Genomic DNA, 23,262 nt, shown 5'->3' on the forward strand with positions numbered 1-23,262 from the left:
TGGTGGGCCAGATGGATGTGCTGGTGTGTGGAAATTAGCAAGTGGACGCGGTTGGACAAATTCTCTAATTTGTCTTTTCAGTTTTTGTTTGCATTCGAAGTTTTATTCCTCAATGACTCCTCTATGGTTTGAAATATGAGAGAGAGAACAAATTCACAGATAAATTTTCTTTCAAGCTTTTGTTTCCATTCGAAAACTATTATAGGTTATTGTGAATTTTAAATTATTGTTTTGAATATATGAGAGAGAGTACAAATTCACCAATTAATTTTCTTTCAAGCTTGTGTTCCCATTCGAAAATTATTATTTAGGCCATTGTGAGTTTTGAATTGAGAGAGAGCATCTAATTAACGAGGGTTTTTAGAATGTGTTGGTAGATAGATTCTTGCAGGTTTAAACATTTTCTTTACATAAAAAATTGGCATAACGCATTTATATTGCTTAGAAAAGGTATATATTTCTTTGACTATGACACCGACGAATAAATTCTTCATTTTTTTATTTGAAGTTTTTCCGTTAGTTTGTATTAGAGAGAGAGAGGTCCCACAACTCACTATGAGCAACTTCATTTGTTAGAAATTGTTGGTATATTACCTTTAAACATTTGAATAAAGAAAACATTAATTAATATGTGTAGTTATGAGACCACGATTTTTCTCTAGTATGCCCCCCCCCCCCTCTTTACTTCTTTCTCTTTCTAGAAACCCTATTTCAATACGCAATTGTTTATCATCTTGGACCTCTACCAAAAATCATTTCTCATTGCCATCCCTAATCCTAATCCACCTTTTCTTATCTTTGTTTTTTTTCTCAATTATGGTCCCAGCACAAACCCTTCGTTTCTTGAATCCTACGTGGGGCCTATTCAATTTGCACCACACCGACACCATCTTCGTTAGGGCACCTGGTTGCCAAGTGTCATCACACTGTCACCCAATTTTTGCAAATGGATTTCCGACCGTTGGATCGAAGATTCGCGATCAACATGACACATCACATGTGTCAGCGGGCCGACATACACACCATCATGTGGGTACCACCCCATTAGAAAAAATATCACCATGGGAAGCACACTATCATTATTGTGTGGTTGATTAAGCCATTGATATATAATTAACTATCCTCAACATGCTAGTACCCTAATTAGCTACTTAAGATATAGTCTAGTATGTTGTTTAATTTTTGTAATATCTCTTCCTCATGACAAAGCTCACACCTAAATTGTATGTGTTGGGATGCTATTGAAGAAGCTATAACAAATTTCTCTCAGCCATGAAACATGAGAAAGTAATTCCTAGATTTCTCCACAGCAATATTGGAGTCTTGACATCACTTGAAATGCAACTCCTTTTCAAAATTCTATAGCTATTATCAAATTCTTCTAGCTATTACAGATAGCAGGAAATTCAGGAAAAATTCGAAGATATTCCAAGAATTTATGTGGAATGAAACGTGTCCTGCTTTTTCTTAAGAGAGAGAGAGAGAGATTGGGATGAAAGGGTGGGTGTTTTGGCGCCTTTAGCCGGGTGGGGGCCCAGGGGAGTTGATAGCGCCACGTGGACAAACACTAAATGGGTAGGCCAGCTGGTCCCACCTCCATAGCGTCCAACAAACTTGCCAGCAAACGTAAAGTGCCAGGCAGTCGGTCGTGGTTCAGTTGGACTTTTGCTTCTGCATCCCACCCCCGAATGGTACACGTGTCAGACGATCGATGGAGCAACCTCACCGGGTTGTCAAATCCCCACCCTACCCCATTACTCGTGGGCCCCAGAGATTCTGGCTACAGCGAGTCATGGGCCACCACATGGCATGGTCATCCAATGAATGCCTGTCATGTGGGTGTCGATGCATGGGTTTGGTGGGCCCACTCTAAGCATCTCCGAGTCAATACGGCAATCAATTGGGGGAAGAGAGAGAAAGAGAGAGAGGGCTTTTCTTCTTTCTTTCCGGGCAGTGGTCGGGACCAGCTCTAACCTCTGACCGAGCCGCCCGTAACCTTCGTATTATTTTTTGGAACTGGGTCCGATCTCCCAACACGCAATGGAATGCAACATACATAATCTCTCTCAAAATACGACAAAGTAAAATTTTCTTGATATTTTGTAAATTGTTAAAAAAAATTAAATACTAAAATCAAATGAAATAATTTGTGACAAAACCATTGTTAAAATTTAAATAATGCATATAAAAAGGGTGATATGTGAGATTAAAACAACATAAAATAATCACGGCAAAAATTATGCATTTCTCAAAATGTCTTACAACTTTTAAAATATGCTCGATGTTCAAATTTTCAAATATCTAGCTTCAAAAAAATGATTTTAACCTTCATATGAGTGAATTTCTTGAAGTTCATGCAATATATTAATGTTATGCACAATCACAATCATGACAATAAAATATATATTTGCATTGATTTTTGTGAGAATGCCATGAAATCTACATTATATATGTGAATTTTCTATAAAATGAAACCTATCAAAACTTCACAAATATTCACTACAAGAAAAACCTTATTTAGTGATGAACATTTGCGATGAAAAAAAAACCGTCGTAAAGTGTCGTCGGATTAGCGAGAGAATGATATTTGTCATTAAAATATTGTTTATTTCTGATTTTAGCGAAGAAAAATATTTTGTCGATAATCTGTTGTAACATAGCAACGGATTAACTATAAATTTTATTTCATCGCCATATCCGTTACAACTTAGCGGCGGATCAACGACAGACCTATTTCGTCGCTGAGTCATCGCCAAATAGAGACGAAATTTGGTCGTCGCAAATTCGTCATGAATTTCCCCATAAATCCCTAATTTTTCTCATTTCTTTCTCTTTTCTGTTTCCTCTCCGTCGCGTCTCCCGGGCCCGCCTCCCATCTCGCCCCTAGCCCACCTCCGACCCTCTTCACGTCAACCCTCGGCCTGCCTCCTGTTGCCCCATAGCCCGTCAGCTCCCTTCTCGCCGTTGTCGACGCCCCCCCCCTTTCCGCCTTCCGTCGGCCCCCGGTCGGTCTCTTGTTGCCCCACGGTCAGCCGGCCGTCGCCCCCCTTCCCGCTGCATGTCGACCCCAACAACATCACATGTGGCTAAAAATGCAATGCAAAATCGGGTAAATATCCATGGTGAGTAAGTGATGCAAGCGCATTACATGTTATTTAATTTATTGGATGCAACACTTTTCTGTTCACACACTTACATAGTTGTGGATATCTAAGACTGTTTTGATAGAGTTTAGAGATCATGCGGAGCATGATTTTAATGTATGAGTAGAAGTGTTCTTATTTTTGGAGTACGGATTTCATGCTCAACATGGTAGTAGTTAGTAGAATATTGAAGTGTGTTTGCTGCAGGTACATGTTTGATATATATTTTGATATGAATGATTTGAATGTATTGCAATGTTTGATGTTTTTGTATCCATGCTTGCACGAAGTTATTTTTCATTTGATTATGCCTTCCATGTGAAATTATATCATGAATTTTTTGTTCAAATGAATGTATCCTTATATGTAATGTGATTTCAAATTTCTAAATATCCTCTTGATGTATATAAATATGATGTGATGGTGTATTGCACACGAAAATCTACGTATTATTAAGATTTTTTTTTAACTGGTGATGATAATATATGTAATATTATAGGACAAAATGGCTGCAAACTGTGAATAGATGTATCGTACGATAGTTGATAATGAGGTGTCACATGAATATATCGATGATGTTGACAGTTTTATTGAATTCGCAACAACAAGTATCAGTACAATGGATCCCACCGGTCGGATCAGATGCTCTTGCATGATGTGTAAGAACAATCAATTTGTAGAACCTCATGGCATTAGACATCACCTATACAAGAAGGGTTTTGTTAGTGGTTATCAAAACTAGACGCTTTATGATAAAGAATTTTGGAATAATTTTGATGCACGAGTGGATGTGGTGCACGATAATCCATATGTGGATTTGATATTTGATGCCGCAGGACCGAAAATGGGTTTTGCTGTGGGACATAGTGATGCACCAACTGGGGTAGAGAAAGAAGCAACAAACGATGCATCTAGTACATTTTATGACTTACTTAGAGATGTTGATAGACCATTGTGGAATAGTTGCTAGAGTCACACTAACTTGTCTGCAGTTCTTCAACTACTGAATTTGAAGTCCAAGTTTAATTTGAGTCAATCATGTTTTGACCGTCTGTACTCTATTGTGAAGAGTATGTTGCTCAAAGATGAAAAATTACCACAAAATCTCTACCGTGCGAAGGTTATGGTCAATGCTCTAGGTATGGGGTATCAAAAGATAGATGCTTGTCTCAATCACTGCATGTTGTATTTCAAAGATCATGAATATAGCAGATCATGTTCATCATGTGGACATCGTCGGTTCAAGCTAAAGACAAAGGAAAATGGTAGCACAAGCTCAAAAGAGGTGTCATATAAGTCACTCCACTACTTCCCTCTCACCCCTATATTGCAACGTTTTTATATGTCTTCGAGTACAACTAAACAAATGATATGTCATGCAAATAAAATTTGACATGATGAAGACAAGATCACACATCCTGTTGACGGAGAAGCTTGGAGGCACTTTGATCGTACTCATCAAAACTTCGCTTTGGAAATGAGAAATGTTAGGCTAGGTTTATGTACAGATGAATTTAATCCATTTGAGGGTAGATCAACCCCATAATCATGTTGGCCAGTACTTGTCACCCATACAACCTACCTCAAAGCTTGTGTATGAAGCGTTAAAATCTTTTATTGTCTCTATTGATCCCTGGTCCGACGTCTTCGGGCCAAAATCTTGATGTATATTTGAGGCCATTGATTGATGAACTGAAAATATTATGGGATGACAGTGTTCTCACGTATGTTGCCCATAAAAAACAAAACTTTAATATGAAGGCCACTGTTTTATGGACAATCAGTGACTTACCTGCATATGGTATGTTATCTGGTTGGAGCACACATGAGAGGTTAGCATGTCTGTACTGCATGGAGGATACAAAATTATTTAGATTGATGCATGGAAGGAAGCCGTGCTGGTTTGATTATCATCATTGATTTCTACCCAACGATCATCCGTTCCGACGATAAAAGAATGTGTTTCGAGCAGGCACAACTAAAATGGAAGGTCCGCTAACAAGGTTGCCTGGCATAGAGATTTTAAGAAGATTGCGATACTTTTCATGTGGACTGACAGATGCCTGTAGGCCAATGCCCTTTATTGGATTCAGGAAGGATCACAATTGGACAAAGAAATCTATATTTTGGGAACTACCATATTGGCCAACCTTATTGATACAATATAATTTGGATATCATACATGTGGAGAAAAATGTGTTCGATAATGTGTTTAATACAGTAATGAATGTGAAAGAGAAGACGAAGGATAATCTGAAGGCACGTATGAATTTAAAAGTGGTATGTAAAATACCAGAATTGAAACTCAAAGAGTACAATGGCAAAATACTAAAACCAAAGGCAAGGTATATGCTTGGACCAGATCAAGTAAAACTTGTATGTCAATGGTTGAGACAATTGAGATTTCCAGACGGCTATGTTTCTAACATTGCTCGGGCTGTGAAGATAGATGATGGACAATTATATGGGTTGAAGAGTCATGATTGTCATGTCATTATGCAACGGTTGATATCCCTATCATTCCATGATATGTTAGATAAACCAATATGGGGGGTATTGGCCGAGTTAAGTAGATTTTTTAGAACATTGTGCGCAACTGAAGTTGTAGTATTTGAGGTAAAGAATCTCGAGGAATCTGTCGTAACTACTATTTGTCAGCTAGAGAAGATATTTTTACCAGCATTTTTTGATGTTATGGAACATATGATCATACATTTGCCATATGAACTTAAGGTTGGTGGACCTGTGCAATATCGATGGATGTACCCATTTGAAAGCTATATGTTTATTTAAAATTTTCTTTTCAATGCTATTGAGAAATTTATTGTAATCCAAGATGTATATTGTTGACAAATGCATGTTTGACCTACAAAAAAAAGGTTCAAAATAAAGCAAGAGTAGAGGGTTCTATTTATGAGGCGTACACCTTAGAAGAGATTTCAAATTTCTCATCTATGTACTTTGAAACTCACATTCCAACACGTTACACATGCCCACCTCACAATGATGATGGAGAACAATTAACTATAATTGACAATTTATCTATATTTCAACCACTTGGGCATGTATTTGGCAGTTATCGGTCAAGACTCTTGGAAGATCGAGAGTAAGACGCAACACAAATATATATCATTTTTAATTGCTCAACAATCGACCCATACATCGAGTAAATATACTTAATACGTAACACTAAGTTCTATACATGCGTACATGGTTCGGTAAAATAAGTTTATGTTAAGTGCAGACGGTTTGATATGGAGTTGCGAAGAAAACTTCCACAACTCACTGATGCAGAAGTACAAAAAAAATGTGAAAATAAATTTATGGCATGGTTGAAAGAGTTGGGAAAGACGATTGTATATATTCTTTCCCTTTATACAACAATAAGATACTTAATTTGTCATGATCATAGTCATTGTTTGTGCTTGTAGGTCCGCCATGGTGATGTTAAAGATCAAAAAATATGTGATTTATAAAATGGTTTGTCTAAAGTTGTGCAATGTTACAATGAGTACATTGTAAATGGTTATCAATTTAATACAAAAGACTATGGTGTCAACAACTCAACGATGAGTAGTAGCGTGTGCATCAAAGGTAGCAGCTATGGTGAAAATGAACACGACTACTATGGTGTTATAAAAGAAATAATGGAGTTGACTTACTTAGGCACAAATAATAGCTTAACTTTATTCAAGTGTCAATTGTTTGATCCCATAGCAACAAGAGTCGACAAAGTCTCAGGCATTGTGAAGGTGAATCATAAATCAAGGTTTGATACATATGAACCATTCATATTAGCCTCGCAAGCTCAACAAGTTTACTATACTTCATATTCGAGTACAAGGAAGTCAGATAGAAATGAATGATGTGCAGTTTGTAAGGAGAAGTCTAAACTATACCCCGAGTATGATCAGTTACAGGAAGACAAGATTGCTGAAGAGAGTGATTACTATCAATCAGATGATATGTATAACTTCTCTTATGGTCACGATGTCGCACATGGTATGCATGTCATATCTTTATTGCTTGATGGCATATACGAAGTGGATGTGCGCTAAATGAAGAAGAAGAAGATGATGACAAAGAGGAGGAGGAGGAAAAAGAAGAGTATGAAAGTCAGACAAGTGATGATGAATCATTCACGAGCTAGTGAAATATATCTTGTAATACATACCTGAATTATCTGAATGATTTGAAAGTATTGCAATCTATTGTATTGATTTGAATATATTGAAATGTATTGCAATGTTTGAATGTATTGCATGTCTCGGATATTTTTTGAATTGATTATGTATGTTCGATAGGTATAGAGTTATGAATTGAATGCACATGTAACGTGTTAGAATTATTTGAATGTATTGCAATATTTGAATGTCTTGCATGAAGTTTTTTTCAATTTGATCTGAATGATTAGAATAATTTAAATGTATTGTATTGATTTGAATATATTGAAATGTATTGTAATGTTTGAATGTCTTGCATGAAGTTTTTTTCAATTTGATCTGAATGATTAGAATAATTTGAATGTATTGAAATGTATTGTATTGATTTGAATATATTGAAATGTATTGCAATGTTTGAATGTCTTGCATGAAGTTTTTTTTAATTTGATCTGAATGTATTGAAATGTATTGTATTGATTTGAATATATTGAAATGTATTGCAATGTTTGAATGTCTTGCATGAAGTTTTTTTCAATTTGATCTGAATGATCTGAATGATTAGAATATATTGAAATGTATTATATTGATTTGAATATATTGAAATGTATTGCAATGTTTGAATGTCTTGCATGAAGTTTCTTTTAATTTAATCTGAATGATCTAAATGTTTAGAATGATTTGAATGTACTGAAATGTATTGTATTGATTTGAATATATTAAAATGTATTGCAATATTTGAATGTCTTGCATGAAGTTTTTTTCAATTTGATCTGAATGATTTGAATGTATTGTATTGATTTGAATATATTGAAATATATTGCAATGTTTGAATGTATTTCTAGTACATTTTTATTTGTTAGAATATGGTTCATGGAGGACACACTCGTCGAGCACCCAGTGGTAGCCAGTCTGAGCCTTCATCTTCATGGGCTCCTTCAATAGGTATATCATTTAAATAATTGTATACTTGATTAGTTGAAATGTATATTGTGTGAATTTCTAACTCATTGTTCTGTAGGTACTATTTCGCCTACACATGACCCACCTACGTCAGATGTAAAGTCTTCTCAGTGTAACCCACGACAAGTAATTCATATAGTGTATATCGATGGTCGACCATAAGTATTTCATTGTCACTTGTCCAATATTTAACTTATAAAAAGTGTATATTGACAGTCGATTGTTAATGTGTATCTTTTCATGTGCAGTGCGAGGTTTGAGCAACAAGAAGTAATACGAGGAATTATGAAGTCATTACTACATCATCTTTCAGGCGCTGATAGCGCAATGAAAAGAGTATCTGAGAGATGTGTTAGACAAATTAATTTCCTCATTCATGGTATGAAATCATTTATCATAACAAGAAGTCTTTTATATTTATGTGTGCTAACTTTCTGAATGTATTTGTAGGCTTCTCATCCCTTCGCAACTGCAAACGAAGAGAAAAATACAAGGGTAGTGTGGCAGAAGGTGACTGCCAATCGTTTTGCCGACATGCTGCACAATATGAAGACTGCAGCAAAAAAAGTAGCTGGTGGGATAGATGATCCACTGCAGTGGAAGGACCATGAGCCTCCTACTGTCAGAAGAGATTATTGGGAGGGCATGTGCGATGAGTGGGCGAGCAATGAATTTTAAAACCGCTCAGCAAAGGCTGCATAAAACCGAGCAATGATGCTCGATGCACAACTTTACACAGGTGGATCTAGGACTTTTGGGAGCCACCAGAAGAAAATGGTAACTCATCAATATATATATATATATATATATATATATATATATATATATATATATATATATATATTGTCAAATTTGTAAGTATTTCTACATACTTATTAATCAATTTTTTTAATCATGTAACATTGCAGGAAGCAGAAAAAGGAGGCATTATGCCTTAAAGGACGCGTTTGTTGAAACTCATAAACGTAAGAGCACGGGAGATTTTGTATCAGAGAAGGCGAGAACGACAACGGTATGTATTTATTGTATTAATAAACATTGTAATATACAAGTTACTTTGAATTATGCTATCATAAACATTGTAATTCTTACTTATTAATTTATATTCTAATTATTACTTTATAGGAGTCATACGAGCAACAAATGATGCAGCTATATGGTGATGACTCCACCCAACATCCGACTTTTGATCCTGCATCATGGGTGACTGCTACAAGTGAACCCAAAAAGGGTCGTGTGTTTGGGTTTGGGAGTAACATGAAAACCACATCAGTCGTTGCCTTTTGCAGCCCGAGCTCATAGAATTCTCTCGCCAGCATCAACTTCCAATGTCCTATTGACTCTGCTATGTCTTGGGATGGTGTCTGTCAGCGTCTTGAAGACAAAATGCAATACTTTTTAAATGAAGCCATTCCTAACATTGTCCGTAATAAGTTATGCAACTTTTTTCAGGACATGGGAACTTTATCTGCATTCAACATGAGCTCAGGTGCCCGTCAGGTATGCATGATTGAATTACTATAAATTTTTCTGTATAATTTTGTTAGTGTCTTTCAGTTTATTACTAGTCTATGTGTCATTCATTCGGCCATTTACTTTGTTGCATTAGATTAGGTGGATTGCATTAATTTATTTCATTATGTTTTGTTTATAAATACTAACATTTTGGTTCTCTTTTGTAGGATGCTGGAGATGATCGGCGTAGAGGAGCTGATGTAGGCATGGAGGGAGGGACAAATCAAGAAAATGAAGAGGATGATGCAAAAAATCTTGGCGAGGATTAGATTTTTTTGTTTAATTTGTTTGACAAACTTATAACTAATTCTAACTTCGCAAGTACTACATTTGGTTGTTAAAGTTTACTTAACTTAGCATTTGTGTTTAATTTGTATGTATACTGTTTTTTTATAAGCAGGATATATGAATTGTACGAGAAATTTTTCTCGAGTTTCAAAATATTTCAAAAAAAAAATTTATAAAATTTTATTACAAATTAGCGACAGATAATATCCGTCGCTACTCCGTCGCCAATTTGGGTGTCAGTTTGCAATGGAATTTAGACCGTCGCTAATGTTCGTTGCCACATTTCGACGAAAATTAGCGACGGATACTTATCCGTCGATAAATAGTGGCAACGAATTAAATTCTATCGCATAACCAAATCGGTCTCTATTTAATGATGAATTCACGACGTACATAATCCGTTGTTAAGCCGTCGCAACATAGCGACAAATAAATTCTGTCACAAATTTAGCGACTAGGGTTATGCGATGGGTGATATACGTCGCTAGTCCATCGCAAAATCTATCGCAAAGATGTATAACGACGGATTAGCGACAGACTAGCAACGTATAGAATTCGTCGCCAATACGCATTTTCCTTGTAGTGATTGTACTAACTTTGCCTATATAATACATTCACAAAACCAAATATGTGAACTTTCTGTAACCGAAACCTATTGAAACTTCACAAATATTTTACTAAATTCATATATAAAGTACAAAGTTTACATAACGGTATATATGAACTTTCTATAACTGAAACTTGTTGAAACTTCGCAAATCAACTTCACACATATAGTACAAAGTTCACATAACCAAATCTACAAAAATCCTATAACTAAATCTTGTCAAAATTTCACAAATTATCTACTAAATTTCCATATATAGTATGAAGTTTACATAGAACCATGCATATCTCATTTAAGTAACTATAGTTGCAGAAAGTTCACAAATATTGTTATGCATACTTCTTGAGGTCCACAAAAAAATTGTATGAATCTATATTTTAATGAGAGTTTGTGATACAGGTAAATCATACCGATATATTGCACGAATCTCATATCCAATATGTGAATGATCAAAAAGTCTGCAAATGAGGTACAAGATCCGGATATGTAAAAATTTATGAATGCAAGCATACATTTGTGGATCAAATTGAGAAGTACTTAATTAACAGAGGTTCATAGGTTATATTCCGGAAAGGAAAAGCAGTTTCATATTGGGGTTGCAAAACGAAGAAGATGATGTATGAATCTATTTTGTTGGGATGAAAACTATCCATATTCGCATATTAGTTTTGTGTGAAATTCAAGATTTTTGTGAAAACATTGTACGAATATAGTTTTTAGTGAGAGATTATGAGATCCAAAAAAGAAAATCGATGTATTGTACGAAACTTGGGTGGAAAATCACATATTTACCACTAAACTTACATATATATTTGGGAGAAAAATCATATATTTGAGAAGATATTCATATATTTTGGAAAAAAAATCGCAAAATAAAATTAAACATACAAAATATTATACCTAGAAAATATATTTATAAAAAAAATATTTTATTTTTATATACAATCTATCAAATTTACATCCAATGCTTGATGTCTCCTTAACCTCGCCTTTTGTTTGGCTTTTAGACCTTTTGACCTCGCATAGATGCATATTCTCCATAAGATTCTTATTATTTTATTTATCAACTGCTTCTTGTACATCACTTCTATCTACCTGTTTAACTTCACAACCAACAATTTTTTCTTCAGCTTTGCAAACAAATAAGTAAATATCATTACTAAATAACATCGATTCTATATCATCGTTGTCCAAAGAATCTATCCGACTATCTATGTTTAGAGAATAACTACGTTGAAGGCTCAATAACTCTTTTGCATAACCGGTTTTTACGAGACATCAAAGCTACAAATTCATTAAAACTATTATTTTTGAAGACCAATATACATCTCCAATTAGTGTGATAATGTTTCAAAGGCCATCATTAATTGTCTACACCAACCATGTAACATATAATTCATCTAATAAAAAAAAATATGAGAGAAAAGACCATCCATATTAAAAAAATAAAAAATTCATGTACGAAATTTTAAAAAATAGTTGTTTCTAATGATGTGCTTACCAGAATATCTCATCACTGATGATGTTTCAGACACTCAAAATGTTGTTGATGAAGTGTCGCTAAAAATACTCATTGAAAAATAGTCATAAGAAAAAGGAAAAAAAAATTTGTCAGGAGAAACATGGTGGAGCAAAAGGGGTTGGGGACCATAAATAAAGCCCTAAAATGCGAAAATAAACCCTAAAATGCAAACTATCGCTTTTTAAATAGATACTGAAACATCACATTTAATGCTAGTACGAACATTTATAAACAAGTATGAATGTTCAAATTTAAGTTTTTCAAAAATTTAAGAATCTATATATGTGAAGTTAGTTTGTGAAGTTTCAACAGGTTTCACTTACATAAAGTTCACAAATATGGTTATGTGAACTTTGTATTATATAAGCGAATTTAGTGAAATATTTATGAAGTTTCGAGAGATTTCAGTTATAAGAAGTTTACATATTTAGTTTTGTAAACTTTATATTATATATGCAAAGTTAGTGAAATGTTTGTGAAGTTTCAACAGGTTTCAGTTATAGAAAGTTCGCAAATATAGTTATGCGGATTTTGTGAAGTCCGCACAAAAAATCATGCAAATATATATTTTAGTGTCATGGTTGCAATACACGGAGTGTGTACCAATATATCACATGAAATTCAAAAAATTTGCTTGGGAAAATGTTAAAATGGTTATTTTAAAACTAAATATTTGTGAATTTGGACATTAGGCAAATTTTAAAAATTGTAAGGAATTTTAGAAAAAAACTTCATTGTTGCTTTAAACTGTCAAACGATGTAGTTTTTTGTTTTTTTATTTAGAAAATGCAATGTTTTTGTGCCTATGGTCTTGGTTGGATGACAAACAAAACCTAATTTTACCCTAAATTCAATTTCAAACTGTTTGGATGATAACCAAGAAAAATGAAGTTTTCATATCAAAAGTTGAAAATAATAAATAAGAAAATTGAGCCATTTCTGACGATCTATTGGGCAAAAAATGACTGGTTTGGGTAGGTGGCCAGAAAGACAAAGAATGACAATTTTTTTAGAAAAAAGAGAAAAAAAAATGAGGGTGACACATATAATTGTTTTTTGGTAAAAAAAATAAATAAAAAAAATAAAAAAATAAAAAAAATATAAAAAAAAATAAAAAACGGGTTAGTGCTACCATTGCCTAAAAGTACCAGCCCAAGCATTTTCTAACCAGTGATTGGCAAGAAATGGTTGAGTGTTGAAAAGAGAAAAAGGACATTCGACCATTTTTTGTCCAACCACTGGCAGTGTTAGAAAGTTACACAACAAAATAAATATGACAAAGAGAGAGAAATTCAAGAAGAAAATAAGCACACAATGACATGATTTACATCGTTCGACCAATGACTTACATCCATGGGTGGAGGAAGAGCAGAGATTTTCACTATGTCGAAAAGGGATTACAAAGGTAGATGAAGACTCTTTGTCACAGAAAACCTAAAGCCGCACAAAACTTTCAAACTCACAAAAAAAAGTTACCTTAGCAAGAAAACCCTAAAAGAGTATTTATATCAGTGGCGGAGCCAGAAGTTTTTCGTTGGGTGGGCAGACTTCGGGTGGTGATAATCGACCTCTATCGGTGGAGCAATGGCTCGAAGCCTCCGTGGTGGTGAAGATCATAGATCGAGATTGAAAGCTTGTTGCGGTAGTTGAGCCACCTTCTTCTCGGTGGTGATCCAGCAACAAGCCGAAGGTCTTCCAACTGAGGTGCCTCCTCAACTCCCTCTCGGAGGGGACGGTCCTCGCCACAGCATGAAGCAGAGCAACTCCCTCGGCTGGCTCCATCCCATGTCCACTGTCTCCTGCGTCTGGGTGCCATAGAGTACTCTGTATCGCAGGGAGGCTTGATCTCCACTTCTGCACCACCCAACTCCGATCTTCTTCGACAAGCATTCGCAAGGAAAGAATGCAACCACCAAATGGTGTAGAATGAAGAAGAAGACCCGAGTCGTATCATATTTCGACTCGGTTTCTAATTCTGGGGTGGGCGACCGCCCACCCATGCCCACCCTTGGCTCCGCCACTGATTTATATGACCTTGTTACAAATGGATTAGGTCCATACCACATGAACTTCGCCTCTGTACCCCCACAAAGTTAGTGGTGGGCTATGGTCTTGATCCTAAAAGAGTATTTATAGGACCTTGTGACAAACAAATCAGGTCCATACCGTGGGGCTTCACCTCCACACCCCACAAAGTGAGTGGTGTATGGGTTTCTTCAAGTGACATGTGTCAGGTTATAACATGGAATTCAAGTTGTCGCCTCCACCATTTTACGGCTGGTGGGTGACTGAAAATGGCTAGACATCCAGGTAAATAAATTGAAAAAAATTATAGTTGACTGACCAAAAAATGGCCGACTTTAAAGAGGAAGAGGTTGGAGGAAAACATGGGTGGTGGTTGGTTGGATGATCCAGTTTTTTATAAACTTGGTTTTGGTACGAAATTAGGTTTGTAAAAATATGGTTTTGTGTTGACCAAGCAAACATAAATCTAGGATTTAACTTGAAATTCTGGTTTTCATGAAAACCAAGTTTATAATCTAGTTTTCAATGGCATCCAAACAGGCCCTATGAGGAATTCTTAATGTATTTTTGACTTTTTTAGCATATTTAGGGTATGTTCGATGGCTTATTTAGGGTTGGTTGGAATGAACAAAATGTAATAGAACATTGGTTCTATTCATTTCGTAACAATGGTTTCAAGTCCAATGTTTGTTTGGATTGTACTCAGATGCTATATTCCAAATGTTCATTGTTTGATGATGATGTGCAGACAACCACCAGTTACATTGAGGGTGGAGATCTGAGATTAGACAAAGACTTTGGCGAGCAGCTCCTCAACGTCGGCGATGACCATTGCTGGACCCAGCCGGTGCATAGCGAGCTCAATGGCATCTTGATTCCTCCTCTCCTCAATCTGGCCTAATTAAGGATGAGCTCCTTGTCTAGAACCACTGTGTCACACGCCAATCCTCCTTAGACAGCGTGGGATGCAGAAGCCTCGAATTCAAAATTTCATTTGAGTAATAGTACGAGAGATACGCCAAATCCATCCATAATTCATCTTCGCTAGAATTGACATTGCTCAGGCGACCGTCGATTGCCGAAAATGAACCCTCAACCATTGACGAGGCACTGTTACTTCGGTAAGGCAACAAATATTGAGTCCAGTCCCGATCAGTGTTTTGAGAGGCGTACGCCTCAGTACCTGAAGCGTACGCCTCAGAGGTACTGCGCATGCTCAAGGTATTGAGGCGCACACTCAGTACCTAAAGCGTATTGGAATGTACAGCGCCTCCTCCGACGGCCTCATGGTACAAATCGTCGTCCTCCAATGCATAATTTGGTACACTCTCCTCCTCTTCCTCTTTGAGTACCGTGATGCGCGGCTTCTCATCGGCGAGCAGTTCTCGGAAAATGTTGCGAGCATCGTCTCATTCAAGGTTGATTCTGACGTCTCCGCCCTGTTCGGCCCTGATCAGTTAATGGCAGACACAGAGATCAGTGATGAATCTGATGATGGCAAGATTCGATATGGACTCGAGTTCGGTCTTGATGGAAACGGATCTGGACCTCGGATGTCCCTTTGTGTGAAAACTAGTGTTTCCCACGATGGCTGCAACAAAACGCAAAGAGCGTTTTCCACGGTTCGTGATCTAGGTGCGGCTCTTTTGCACTTTTGTTCTTTTTCCAATTCAACCTATTCTCTCATTAAATAAGGTTAAAGTGGTTTGAAGAGATGTGCTGCATGGTAGTTGTTTGTCTATTAGGTTGGAGCCCACTTCCCTCCCACCGGCTTTTTTGTTGTTGCAGCCACCGTGGGAAACACTGGTTTTCCCTGTTTCATACGAGTATCGTCTTTATTTTATTTTCTTATGATTTTGTACTAAAATAACTAAAAGCAAATTAGTAATTTTTATTTAAAAATTTCATTATTTTATTAATATTATATATTTTATTATTTTGATCATGAAGCTTACGCTTCAACGCCTCGAGGCTTACGCCTCGCTTCATAACATGCTCAACGCCTCGCTTCGCCTCATCGCATTTAACAACCTTGGTCCCGATTGTTGATCTCATGATGGTTTCATAGATGGAGACTCCATCCATATCACCATCAACACCGAAAGAAACACCCCGTAGATGGGGACTCCGACGAGCCGCTCCTCGACATCGTCACAACCATTATCGGACCCGGCATTGGGCGATCAATACGGAAGGAGCAAGAGGATAGCTAGGGTCTTTCCAGTTAGGGATTGGTCAGGGTGGAGGTAGAGACGAAGGAGGCTCCAAAAACGGTCTCCCCCCCCCCCCCCCCCTCAATTTTTTTTTGCATGGTAATTTTTTTTCTAAATTTGTTCCCTCCGTTCCTGTTCCTTTTGTAACAGAGGGGAGGTGGATAAAAAATTACACACTATAATGGACATGGAAGACACGCAGAACACCGCACACCACATCCAATGTTTGTTAAAATTCGTGTTCTCAACATCTTTCTCGTCCTGTGCGATCAGGACGACAGGACGAGCCATCAAACATACCCTTGTGTTTCAAAAGGCAATTTTTTTTTATTGAAGACTCATAAACCTAATCTCCTTAAGAGTGATATGATTACATATAGTTTGATCCACATCCAAATTAGTGCGAAAGTTTTGGGAAGATAAAGCCACAAGATACTATGGAAAAGTACTTGGTGTAGCAGTGGTAGGACAATCCTAGGGTCTTGAATAAAAGAGGTTTATGCTCCATCTCAATGGTCTCAAAACTTATTGATCAGGGGGACTATCTCGAATTAATATGTTGCAGAAACTTGGACCATCCAAATAACTCAATGGACTTGGACATGGATAGCTTGTCTACCACTTTAGGATAACAAAAAATGGATAAAGAGAAAAAAAAATCTAATAAGACAGAAGCTTAGAACTTAGGGCATTTGGTCATTGAGCCAACAATGTAAGTCTTATCCTTGGTGTGCCTAGTCCTCCAATAGATGGCTATCTTGACTAGGTTAAAAAAGAGCACACTACATCACAAGGACTCAATGGGACTTGCGTGTGTTCATTCAAGAGGTAGGATAGCTATACTGAGATGGAAAAGCACATGGGACCAACATATACAGATAGGATTAGCTGATTTAGACCTACCATCTTTGGAAGGCATGGTGAGAGATAAAGTTGGTCATGGTCATCTATGCTTGGGCTATGTTGGCCTACCCTTTCAAATCCAAAATAGTAATACAATACAAGCAGTTCAATGGAACTATATTTAGCTCTAGTGAATATGCGTTTTACTTGCTGTGTTTTTCTTTTTCACTGTAGAACTATGGCTTGTTTAATAGGAACAATCTTTGCCATGAATTGCATTATGCACCACCATGTGTGTTTGACTAGAAACCATGAAATCTTGCCTTGCAAAAGTAGTAACTATTAGACTTAGGCAGTACTTTGATGATCTGTTGTTATCAGAATCGATTGGAATCGGCCCATTTGAATCGAATTTGCACCTCACCTTAATTGCAAATCCATGTTTTATTATTTATTTTATGATAATTATGATATTTGTTCGCTATTTAATGCATATTTTAGAATTTGATTGAACCTTTATAAGCCAACATTTAATTTATTTTTGTATTTTTCTTGTTTTAGATAATCTTTCTTGATTTTTTTAATTTTTTGAACTTAGCTAAAAAGTCAGTTTTTTTAAAATAGACAGATTCAAGCCAATTCAATTTGATGCAATTCAGGCTGATTTTTCTGAATCTTTTTGGCTACCCCTCAATTGTATCGTACCCTCTAGTAGATACACCTTTGTTTCATCATTTTGTTTTTGTAGATCAAGCCCCAACAATGACCTACACAGTTTGTTTAGTTAAAAACATAATTTAGATTATCCAATCACATTGTATCAGCAAAACTTTTAAGAACTTCAAAATTCAACGTTCGACAGTGTGTCAAAACTTCAAGATGGAGAAAAATCTTGTTTTTAGGTAAAAACGACTGGAGCCAAAGTGTATTTTCCTAGTAAAAGGACAACACTAAATGCATCCGTACGGTCAAAGACTCAAAATGATGAAATAAAATTCACACCTATGGGTTTTAGCTAGAGAGTATGATACTGTACTGTGCAACCAATATTTTCCCTATATATTGAGTGTAAGTAGAGAGAGAGAGAGAGAGAGAGAGAGAGAGAGAGAGAGAGTCTTATCCACCATTAGGACAATAATGATCAAGGGCTGTCTTTTATCTTTTAAGACCCCATACGGCTCTTTTCAGCTTTTCTGCTTTATCATGTTGACCCATATTGCCCTCCTTTTGCCTACTTGTGCAACTCGACTCAGCATTATTAGAGCACAAATTGCAGAAAATAGTAATGACACCAAACGCTGGCCCAACATGAGCTCAGCTGGGTTCACTGTATCGATGGTCATGCCGGCCGTGGGGCCCTTCTTTTGGACCGCTAGCTCATAGCAATACTTGTTCAATAGAATTTGGAGAAACAATCCCAACATTTTGCAATCTTAAATGACCAGATCACCCTATACTGATATTTTGGGTTGCTTCTTTTATTTGGATCTACTTAAAGATCGATCCTTTGACATATAATATATATATAGAGAGAAAGAAACAGTATGTGGTAGCCGCCTACCATTTTAATTTCTGGCCTATCGTCAACCTATTGAGCTTTTGAAAGCTCTTTTTCATGTTTTCTCTTCATGCTTTATTTATAGGAATTGACTCTTAGATTATCCAATTATGATATGTAGGTAGATAGGTTTTTATAAGGTTTAAATATCAATGGTCTAAGATTTTTATAAATATTTAAGGTTTAATAATAATATTTTTTTATCAAAAAATATGATCGTAAGTATTGGTACATAGGTTGAACCTTATAAAAACCTATCTACGTTACATATCATAATTGGATAATCTAAGAGTCAATTCCGACCACATCTCCAGGGTTAGATTTACAAAAAACAACCCAAAAACACTGGCAGTAGGTTGGTGGTAGCAGAGTGACAAACTTTTGAAACGGCAATTTCTCATTTTTCAAAAAACTGTCAAGAAATTGAATTTTTTTCATAAATCTTGCATTTTTGGCAAAATTTTCGCAATAAAAACATAAATTTAAAAAATAAAATTTATTTTTATAAGAACATATTAATACAAATTATTTAAAAATAAAAATACATGTTTTTTTCATGATAAATAGCTGTTTAAAACATAAATATCGCGTTTAAATAATGGTATTTATGTTTTTTCATAAATCTTGCAAGATTTTTAAAATATCATGAGAAATTGCCATTTTAAACTTTCAGGCAATTTCTCACGATATTATGGAGAGATTTTCATAAATCTGGCGATATTTGTCGTTATGGGTGGTAGTATGCAATACTTTTCTAATATATATATATATATATATATATATATATATATATATATATATATATATATATATATATTCTTCTCAAAGAAATCATAAGACGTCCCTTTATGAGATGAGAAGTACCACATTGATTGTGCTTTGTTTTTTTGTGAAGGATTAGAAAACCACACTCAATATCAGAGACCTATCCTCGCTGGCTAAACCTGCCATACTTATGGTCGGAGGGGCGGCTCGAGAGAAGATGAGGCCCTAGGTCAATTAAATTGGAGGCCCATATTTCTCCGTGTCTTTTTTTTTTTCATTGGAGACCCTCAGCATATGAAATATAAGTCTTATAAATTTTTTTTTTCATTTGAGGGCCTAAGGTGGTGGCCTCAAATATCAAGGAGGCCAGCCGGCCCCGTTCCCGATGGTGCAAACCTTGCCAGATTTGGTTGAGTAAGGAATAAGAAAAAGCTTACCCCTTGACTTAACCTTATTAATGCAAGGGGTTTGGCACTTATGAGAATGGAACCCTGACCACTCATCTAAGTGACTAAGGCCCCCTTCCACTGCACCAAACCCCTTGGGGCTGAGTGTGCTTTGTTTCATAGTCATAGCATAAAACATTACGAGCAATTTCTCTACCTACTGAGGATAGGTTTGACTTTGCATCAAAGGTAGTGCACTATCGATATCAAATTTGCGATGCCGTTCAACTAGGATGCCTTAAGGGACCTACCTAACCAGGTCTGCACAGTCCTAATTGGCTTCTCTCTTTATATATATATATATATATATATATATATATATATATATATATATAGGGAGAGAGAGGTAGTGGCTAACCACTTTTCTAGCTAACTATCATGCTAATTGGGCTTTTGAAGGATTTTCCTCATGTATTTACTAGGAGACAACACTTGGATAGTGTTTTTTAATGAAAAAAAATAATTTTTTAAGTCTTAAATATTTTAAAAAAAATAAACCATATATTTTTTAAACCTTATAAAAACCTACATACCTGTCAGAATCAGGTGATCCAAGAGTCTATTCCTATAAAATCAAGCTTGTAAAGCACATCTATATAGTCAAATTTAAGAAAAACATGAAAACCCCCTTCAAAAGCCCACTTAACAAGAAAATTAACTAGAAAAATGGTTAGAAGCTGCCACCTTATCCCTCTCTCTCTCTCTCTTTCTCTCTCTCTCTCTCTCTCTCTCTCTCTCTCTATATATATATATATATATATATATATATATATATATATATATATATATATATATATATATATATATATATATATATAGAATATCTTTTTTTCCAACACTTCGAAAGTGAAACACTATGATGTGTGAATATAAATATATAATTTTCAAAACTTTCACTGGTTTTCTACTAATAGACATCGGCATCAATGATGCCCCAACTCTAAACAGAAGATCCTCGGAACTCGTGATGCAGATACCGGGAGCTTTATTTCTCAGTTGCAAGACATACCCACACACCTGTGCGTATGACATGTTCATTTCGTAAGGCGTGCATTTTAGTTATAATTGATAAAGAATGACCATAATGGTCACATGCTTTTGCTTGGTGATTCCACTGAATCTTTTTATAACAATGACTCCTTTCACGTGCAAGATTTTGAGGGTGTTGACTGTGACCCACCAAAGGTCAAGGCCAGAAATTGACTTTTCTTGACTGCCCAATATCTCACTTGGGATGCTGACCTTATGCATTGTTTATTTTTTATAGGATTAGAATTGACCTTCTTGTTATTTTCATGCTGATATATAGCTTGAGCTCAGGTTGATTTTTGTTGCTTCAATTTTTTATTTGTCTAAAAGCATTTCCCCTCCTCTCCCCACTAGCAGTCTTATTCCACTGAAGAGGCAGAATACCAGGATGAGGGTCTTAACCTGTTCTCTTTTGGTGCCCCAAGTGAGATTTTCTAGTCTAGATCTTGATGTAAGTGGCCTTTGTTTGTTCATTATGAATATAGACTGCCTGAAAAAGTGCAGACAACTCCTGAATTTCGGGATCTGATGTACCGTGTCCTTGGTGTTTGTTTGCGTTTCATAATTCTAAGTTCTACAAAGAAAACATAGTTTTATAGTAAGCTTTTTAATTTGTGTATAACTCTCTCTCTCTCTCTCTCCTTTTATAAGCACGTAGGTGGAATTCACAGTACCCACAACCACGAGAGACGCTTCTACCTTTTTCAATACTTTGGCAACCCGATGTGTCCTTTTAAAATAACGACTCTTCTACAGTCTTTTCTATGTACAATTTAGTCGGGATCTTACAGTGCAAGTCAGTTTGACTTAATCTAGCATCATACACCTGTTATACATGCCTGATTTCGTAAGAATTGATCCTTGGATAGAGTTATTCCTACGAAAAATAAGGTTTTTGTGAGGCAAGAAATTTTGAAGCATTTATGCCCATCAAATTTTGGATGGTTGGAAAAATCCTTTCACGTGTCAGAATCTATTGATGCAAATGTCAGTTGGATCTCACAAAGCCAACCATATCATATCTACAGGGTCAGATTTACTTAAAGAAAAAGGGTTTTGCCAAGTCGTTTGCACATACAAACGATCTTGCTGTGAAAGTGTTTCATATGGAAAAAAACATAATTGTCAATTTGGTGAGCTTGGACGTGGAACTGGTCCAACGATTGTCCTTGACTGTAAGGGCTTTTCAATAAAAAGTGTCAAGTCACTGATTTTATATAGACAAATATTAATGGAAAATAGTCAATTTCATATAATTTTATGGGAGGTTGAGTACATACAGGTGGTTCAATGTCAAGTTGAGTACAATGAGGTGATTCAATGTCATTATTCTTACCTACCAAAGAAGCAAATGATTAGCTGGTTACTACAAACTGATGCAGTTGAATGCTTCGAGGCCCTTCATTGTAGGGCGATGTGAATAGCATAATAGTTCTAGTGCCATATTCCAACTTAAAAAAAAAGGGGGATAGCTGTTCCAGGGCGCGGTCATATACCCGATTGCCACGTGTAAAGGACATTGAGGCTGGTGGAAAAATGGCAAAGCAGGTTATATGTTCCCCCCGATGATTCACTGAATCCCACGTCTGTGTTCGGGGCTTTGAATGAGCACCACGTATACAAGCACATGGGGCTTGTATTCCCGTGTATGTTGACATAACTTTGCATCGGATTCTGGTGTTGTTGCAAAGACTTAAGTACCCTTTATTGCTATTCTTCTCATAAAGTGATGGTTTGAGAAAATGACAAAAATGCCTTTCATTCAAAAAAGAAAAAACAAATAGTTCAAAAAAAGGACAAACATGTCCTCCATCCAGAAAGTCGAGGATGATGTTGACTCTTCAAAGTCTTTTTCTTTTTCTGTTCAAAAAAAGGACAAACATGTTTTCTTCTTCTTTCTCCGTAAAACACTGTAAAACCCTTTCTCTCTCTAGAGAAGAAATCAAGGGAAACAAAGAGTTCTTCCTAAAGAAGGCCATGAACATCAACCCTCTCACTCTCTCTCCCTTCTCTCTCTACTTCTGTGCACATCCAACAGACGATCCTACATTGCTGCATCGTCATCTTCTTCTTATTCCTTCTTCGTAAAACACTGTAAAACCCTCTCTCTCTGTAGAGAAGAAATCAAGAGAGGTAAAGGGTTCCTCCTGGAGAAGGCCATGAACACCAACCCTCTCACTCTCTC

This window comes from Nuphar pumila, chromosome 5 (assembly GCF_984573655.1).
Source record: "Nuphar pumila chromosome 5, dmNupPumi1.hap1.1, whole genome shotgun sequence".
Taxonomy (NCBI): domain Eukaryota; kingdom Viridiplantae; phylum Streptophyta; class Magnoliopsida; order Nymphaeales; family Nymphaeaceae; genus Nuphar; species Nuphar pumila.